The sequence below is a fragment of the Eurosta solidaginis genome, chromosome 1 (assembly GCF_040869045.1).
Source record: "Eurosta solidaginis isolate ZX-2024a chromosome 1, ASM4086904v1, whole genome shotgun sequence".
Classification (NCBI taxonomy): Eukaryota; Metazoa; Arthropoda; class Insecta; order Diptera; family Tephritidae; genus Eurosta; species Eurosta solidaginis.
Window position 1 is genome coordinate 202,559,642 of NC_090319.1, and position 8,155 is coordinate 202,567,796.

The 8,155-nt window shown below is 40.5% G+C and overlaps 1 pseudogene; it reads right to left on the reverse strand.

Annotated features, from left to right (window-relative positions):
- Positions 1–5,964: 5,964 nt before the first annotated feature.
- LOC137239417 (receptor-type tyrosine-protein phosphatase alpha-like) lies at positions 5,965–6,882 on the reverse strand (annotated as a pseudogene).
- Positions 6,883–8,155: the final 1,273 nt, after the last annotated feature.

Here is an 8,155-nt window from a genome sequence, read left to right on the forward strand (position 1 = left end):
CGGGTCGATCTCGGAATTGATGGTTCACTCAAAAGGATATAAACAAACACAAGAGGATTTTCCTCGTTATAATTTGATCTTTAATGATATCGAAAGAAAAATATATTAAGGATAAAATGTTACCTTTGTGCTTAACGTGACGATGGCGATACTGGCCGTTGTGAACTGCTTGGCGGTCGATCATAAAATAGGCCGGTTGTCCCGTTGATGACAACCGCTAAGCCGCGAAAAAGTCCTCTGGTATTAAGGAGGGGAAAAAGCCACACACACAACCACCCCCACATATAAGTGACAACCTGCACACACACGTGCATGTGTATGAAACGCATGCATGTGCATGCATGCACACAAATGCGGCGTAAGTGTGGGTGGCTGGAAATATTATTAAAACGTTAGGGAGGGGCGCCGTCAATCAGGTAAAAGTTAGGCATCGGGCCTAAACATGCCGCCCCCTGCGGTACGCAACCTCACAGTCCGCCAAGGATCACCGACCGTGAAGAAGAGAGGAAAAAAATAAAAAACGTATAACTAATTATATCTAACTTAACATAGCGACGGCCAGTCCGCCGGCTTGGCGGCATGCAAGATGGTTTGCGTAGTGTGCGAGCTTGGTTGCTGCTGCCTCGATCATTCGCTACTTTTCCCGTCATGGTTAGAGGCCTGAGCCATGCTTGCCTAGAGCTAGGGATTGCGAAAAGAAGTAAGAAGATATATGTGTTGATATTTCTTGCCGTTTATTACAAATTCATTGGAAATGAACAAGCATAGAATTTTGTATGAAGAACATTCAATAAAAATAACTTATTGTAATGATAAATGAACGCACACCTCCATTGTGAATTCATACAAGTGGCGAATGTTTGATAAAACGTTCACAATAGTGAACAGCTTCGATCACCTGTTCAATCGCTGTTCGATTACTTAAATCATTAGCTTAACAGTGGTTTTCAAACATTTTTGTAGACGACTGGCATATTGCTTTATTTACATAATTTAAAATGCCTGCATAGCTGGTTACTCAAATTTAATCAATAAACTTGATTTTAGAGATGAGTATTAATATGTAGTCTGATTTTCTGTATACAAATTGAAAAGAAATAAAAGCTGATTTGAAACAAATGTGCAATTCATGGCACTTCAATTTAATAACGGCGAACAAAAGAAAAACAAACCTTTCTTCCATTCTCTGGCCATTCGCGACAGCCGTTCTCCCCGTCAGCTATTATTTGACACGCAGGTATGGCAATGGAGGGATAGAAAGATTTTTCACTTGTACGAATTCACAATGAACACCTTTTGCAACTGTGTACAACAGAAATTCAATAAAATAAAAAGGATAAAAAGTGTAAAAATTCATGTATTTCGGTCGTTACCGAACATTTTGATGTTAGGCCTTCGTTGTGCCCGAGAGTACCCAACCGAAGATGGTACTCTGAGCTAACAAAGGGCCAAACGTGGCGGGCAGAATCCCTGGCAGTATTATATCCGCATATACATCTGTGCCTAGGACGATGCGGATCGGGGCGGATGAGTAGAACTGCGGATCCGCCAGACGAAGATGTGCGTACGGGGCTGCGATGGCACTGTCGATGCTGGTTGTGGGTGTCATGCGGCGAAAATTGGATACGACCGCAGCATGGGTCGCAATTCTTTTGTTTTGGCCGTGTCTTCCTCTGATTCGTAGTAGGCATCCTGCTTGCCCGCCAATGTTGCTGGCAGGGACTTGGAGCTCCTGGGCGAGCTCATCTGCTATCACGGTGGTGGGGGAGCATCCGTCAATTAAGGCACGGACGAGGTGTAGCCGACCCCCCGCTTCTATCTTCACGACCGCGGTGGGTGTGATCGCTACCGTTGGTATCATGGTGGCGGTGGCAGCTGAATGCGGGGCTAGGAGCCCTGACCGGAAGGCGGACACGGTGGTGAGCTGCAGCGAGTTGGATCCGTGGCTGCGATCTCATGGCTGATGATGGGTGTGATGTCGTTGTTGCAGGCGAAGAGGCCTTGTCTCCGCTCTGCAGTCGCGCGAATATCGTCTCCGTTTGGGGTTCCTGGTTTGCCGGCGAAGAGACCGGGTCTCCGCTCGGCCGTTGTATGTATGGCGCTGTGCTGTCGCTGTCCCTTGTTGGAGCCGCTTTATCTCATGCTGCAATCGAGGGCGAAATGACTTGGCTGTTGGTGGTATGGTCGGGCGAAGATACCGCGTCTCCGCTCCGGTCCAGCTGGCATCGTGGTTTTGGGGTGGACGAAGAAGTCCAGTCTCCGACGCATATAAAGAGATCGAGTCGTCTATCTGCTCTCGGGGTGAATCTAGCTCCTCTTCCACTTGGACGCTCCATGGCTTGGAGCGGGCTTCTCGGAGTAGCTGCTCCTCCTCATCGATCGAGGCGATGTGTAGCATCGTGTGGTGCTTCTCGCCGCACCGTTTACATCGCCCTTGGCTTGGGCACGCGTTAGAGCGGTGATCAGGGGCCAGACAATTTCCGCAGTAGCTTCCGCGTATCGCTACGTAGAGGCGTTCTTCTGGCTTTTTTGCCCGAAAGATGGGCATAAGCGGATAGAGTGTCGCCCAAGACACACTCGGCATTCAAATGAATAACACACTGCATGCGCGGCAGCATTACGTTTCAAAGCGGCAAAACGACCCATTTTCCTGAAAGGAGTGAAATAGGTTTGAATGGGTCGGGTCATTGTCAAAGTGCAGGGGCAAGTGGTCCCTAATTGTATTATTGAGATTTGGGAAATTTTATTAGCGCGTGCGTAGGGGAAAAACATCTGTAGCAGCGTGAAAATATTCATATTTGGCGCACATTATGTGCATGGACTCTTTCCCCGCACGTTATGTGCCTGGGTCTTTAGTGCCTTATTTTGTTTATTTCGTGTCACCCGGTAGCGTTTTAGTTAGCCACGGGTACACTAGTGCTGCAGAAAAATTAGCATTAACGATTTTCGGTTCGCACATTCTGGTACCGAACCGGGTAGAAAGTGTATAGCGTGGGTTCTTTTGAGTCGCTGTTATTTGTGTTGTTGGTGCTAAAAAACCAACAAGTTTCCTGCCCGCCGCAAAAAAAATGTTTGGACAGCAAAATTGTATGCTATATAAAGAAAAATAAAAAAAAGTTTCGTTTTGGAAGAGGGGAGAGATTTATAAAATCTATAATTTTTTATGTGTTTGTATTGCCCTTCGCTTATTTCTTCAACTTTTCTCCAAGTACGCTTGTAGTCCTGTTTTGTTGATGGCCTTTATCAAAGGCACGGTTCCCGAAGGGTATTTGACTCCGATACCGATTTCTCAGAAACGGGTTTTTGGGTACCCGTTTGTCTCTTTTTATGCATACCTAATATAATGTACATTTAAAACAATCGTATATATGTACATACGTTGGTATATGTCTAAAAACCTCCAGTGCTCGGACCTTAGCACTTTATTGATAGGTGGATGAATTTTTGACCCATTTTAATTTCCTACTCCTACTAAATATTGCTATCAGTAGGTAAATGTATTGATTTTTCGAGCACACCCAAATAAAGTTCCAAGGTGACACCAACCCAACCACCCAATTTTGCGAGCATTTCTGCGCTGTTTGAAGAAAAAACTCAATTTTAACAAAGGAATCGCAAGTTCTTTGTTTTCAAAAAGATGTTTCTTCTAGTTATGATAAGCCGATTTGTATATCTGCATTATTTTCATTGCGAAATTCTATTGGTAACTCCTCGTCCCGGAAAGGCAAGAAAGATAATAAGAAGAATGAAAAGAATTAATAATAAAGTAGTTTGCTTCAAAGGAATTTACAGACCAAAATACATATAATATATGCATATTCGCAAAATAAATGTATGATTGAAAGTAGCGGTTTGTGTGCACAATTCTGAACGAGAATAAAGTTTAAAAGTGAGATAACATGTCGGAGGTTTTATGGCAGTATTTTTGGCACATTGAAAAAATTTACCACTACCAACATTTTAATTATTAAAGTCCGCGCACTGGTATAAGCATCCCTACAAGAATACTGACTATCATATGACTATCATCTGATTGTCAGCAATGTCAACCTAACGATCAGCGCCTCATACAAACTTTCTATCACAAACTTAAGGGGACTTGCGCAAAAGTGATGTAAACAACTGTGTATGTGTGAGTTTTTGTCTCCTTCTTATACACCAACATGGCCTACTGATTAAGTATATAGCCGTACTGCTCACTCTCATTCCTTTTCCTGGATCAGTGCTGACACTCTAACTATCAAAAAGTGTCATAAATGATAGTTTACTGTAGATATCAGGTTTGATTGTTATACTATCATAAATGACCATTGTTATATTCCGCCAAAAATTAAACAATGCTTTTTGCTTTTTATTTACTTTATTACATTACGTTTTTAATTTTGTACGCGATAAAAGCATACGTGTTTCTTATTTGTTTAAAATAAATAGTTTTATAAGAATTCGAGTTCAGAATGTGCAATTTAAATTCAGAAAATAACAAAAAAAACAGAAGAGCGCTTTCCTCATGCGGAAACACATTTAAAAATAAATCACCACTAACCACTGTCATTTTTCGCGTATAAATTTTTTGAGTGCGTCCAACACGTTCCGACAGCTTTTGGTATTTTTTAATATTATTTTAGATTTTTTTTCTTTTAGCATGAAGCTTTGAAATGCTCTCTTTTTCATTTTTTAAACTTATTTTTTATATGGTTTTCGTCGGTTGAAAATGGCGGAATTTAAAAAATAACAAAACAACCGTGATAATCATTTGATTGTCATATGATAGTCAGTAGTGACAACATGATTAAATCGGATAAACTGTTCTCGCATACATAAAATTCCGTTGAGAATTATGTATCTGCCTCACATGCATAATGGTATCTGCTGTATGTTCTTTTGTTCTGTACCAGGTGTCCGAAGCCTTCCCAGTTTGAGTCCTTTTTCATGATTATAGGCTCTCGTTGGGTACATGCGGACATGCGTGAGCGAACAAAGGAACATACATAAATTTGAATATCAATGTTTACGTCATCGCAGGATCAGCATTGTCAATTACAAGTGTGAGTGTATTAGTAAAACTATCAGCGTTTCTTGTAGGGATGCCAGCCGCAAAGGCAAAGACGAAAAAATACTCGCGAACATTGATACATACCTATGTATATAACGTAAATTCCACAGAATTGAAGCAAACGGTAGATTGCTTCATTCTTTTCATTTTTACGCGTGGTTGGAGAATGGTGACAGCGGTAAGTATAGTAAATTCTTGAATTAATTTTACTATTGATACAGATTTTCTTTTGCTTCATCGTATTAATTAATTTTCTTTTATTTCTAGGTGGATGATGTATTCGACGATGATTCAACTCCAGGTACTGGTGGAGCACCAATTGCTGGTTTTTATATTGATTGCTACTCCAAGGAGAAAAAATATGGGAAAAAAAGAATGGTTGGATGGTGAGCATCCGCAATCGTAATCCATTAGCTAAATTACCACCATTATGTGCGCTTCTATTCAATTTTACTGAACCCACTCAGGGCGCACCTTATTTACTAAATTTAGATGATTTAAAAATGGTATTCAAAACGTGTGGTTCAGCTTTGCAGAATTTGTTCACGAAAGCTTCATATACAGATTTGGCGGGTCTATCAAATATCGAATAGAATACTCCGCAAGTTGTTGGCAATGTAATGAGTAATTTTATGGATAACAAACCTATACTTAAACAGTTATCTCAGCACTATGCAACAAATGAGCTATTACCCGGTGATGCATTACAAAATATTCATTTGTTAAAAACAAGTTTAGTAAGGTATAACCTTTGTCGAGAGCTATATATATAGCAGATTTTGGTATTGAATTACATCGATCGGACGCCTTTTGGCATGATGTAGTTAAGAAATTATGGCCCTTGTTCTATGACAGAAGTTTTCTTTGGTGCTTGGGCAGCAGCACAATTTAGTCATCTTTATTCAAAAATTTTAGCTGCCGATATAAGCGCCGAGTTTGTAGATAAACCGAATGCTGAGATGGCTACGACGGGGCAACGCTTTAAAGAAACATTCCACCTCTTGGGCCAATTCGAGATTGGCATCAATAGACAAATAAACCCCGGATCTACCTCCTCCGTCACTGCAATGCACCAGCATTGGCCCTTTAATATCATCACCTTTTTTTATGTTACATTTGGAAAAGGGCAGGAGTGTGAGTACCATTCTGTGTAATGAAATTGTAATATCCTACGCTCATCAAAAACTACACCATCTTTATTAATTTTATATAAATTAAATGTTTTGATGTGAAAATTAGCCAATTGTTCTTCCCGTACTATATTTATGTGAATATGCCCATACATTTCGTGTATTTCCATGTTTGGGGGCCAGTATTGTACACACATAACTTTAGCGAAGTTAAACGTTTTAGTGAGCATTATTATAGCACTAATATTTTCTTGCCATACCATTTGCCAAAATGAATTTACAGTTTCTTCCACCGGACCTTGTGAAACTATATAAGCGTTTAGCTTGAGAAGACTATCCACATACGATGTATTGATATGATCGGAATTTGGAACGCCAGCCGCCTTCTTGAGAACGACGCGGTTATAGTCATAGGGAAAGCATTTAGAATTTTGGTTTTTTTTCTAGATTGGTTTTTCTTAGAACGTGTCTGCACAAATTCGTCTCAACTCTAGCAGCGGTTTGGAACTCTAGCTTAAAAAGGACAGGGAATTTGCGGCGTAAATCACACAACTTTAAAAAATGTGCTGTGCATATAGGAACATGCGGTATGGTTTTAGATAATGAGTTACTTTCATTCCTGGCCTCAAGTCTTATTTTTTCAAAAGAAAGCAAACCACTGTTCAACATTCTTAGCTTAATGGTATTCGGTATTGACATGAAGCTAGTTTTCGGACCATATACACCTGCATAAAGCGAGGATGATTTAGATCTGTGTTTTTTTTTTTTTTTTTTGATTTATCTTTTACCATAAGAGAACTATCCTTTAAATTTAACATTTTTACTACAATTCAACTATTGCGGCTTTAATAAGCGATGACTAGAGTTGGTTAAAATTCCTGTGGCTCGGTTAAGAATTTGGCCTTAATGACACACATAACAACCGAGGTAGATGAAGGACCGGTTATATGTTTAGCTTTTAATGCCGTTTCATTGGTGGTGATGTTATAAATAACGCGAAAGTTTTCCTGGATTTTATTAATGGTAATAGACTAGGACTAACAATAAATTATAATCGACTCGTACAAGTTTTTCGTATGATGCACCGCAAAGGCCGACTTGCCCCATTTGTTTCCATACACACTTCTCACCCTCAACGTTGTGTGTACATGCACACAGACAGTCGGCGTCTCTGTCGCCCTTATATAATTGTAAGTAATGGTAAACCAACTGTAGAACAGCGTCATATTGAAGAGCTTAAACGTGGCATACGCCGGGGCCTACATGGTGGCATACGTCGGGGCCTCCTTGTGGGTAGTAGAATATCTTGACGTGAACGAAGAACATGATTAATTTTTTGCTTTTAATGAAGCTGATATAACAGCAGATACCACAACACATTTAGAAATAGAGCCATTTACATTGTTGGGCGTATTCGAGGGGCTTGTGCTTTATCCACATCACAACCAAAGTCCACGTAACACCTGTCAATGTGCTATGGGTAAACCAGCGATGGGGGTAATCGGTTATAATCAAAAGAATAGGATTGGAATGCTTATGTACAAATTAGTTTATCCACAAGCTCCTGTGGTCAAGTCAAAGACCATTGAGCTCACTGGGTTCGACAAGTTGCCTGCTGGCCAAAATGCAACTGTTGCTGTAATAAGTTATTCTGGTTATGACATTGAAGATGCGCTCATTGTAAACAAAGCATCCATTGATCGTGGCTATGGACGTTGTTTGAACATCAATTATCTTAGGGTTAACTCCAGTAATCCTGTACGTGCCTGCTCTTGTAAATTCTGAGTGGAACGGCACGGAAAACGTTTCTGCTTTTTTTTTTGTACTGCGGATGCATCCCATTAGATACGCAAATAACTGCAAGGGAATACTCTGAGCGAAACGTTCTATAATCTACGACTGATTTTGCCACTATCCATACGGATTTCATTACGAGGTTGGCCTGTGGGCATACGAATTTGGTAATTCATTT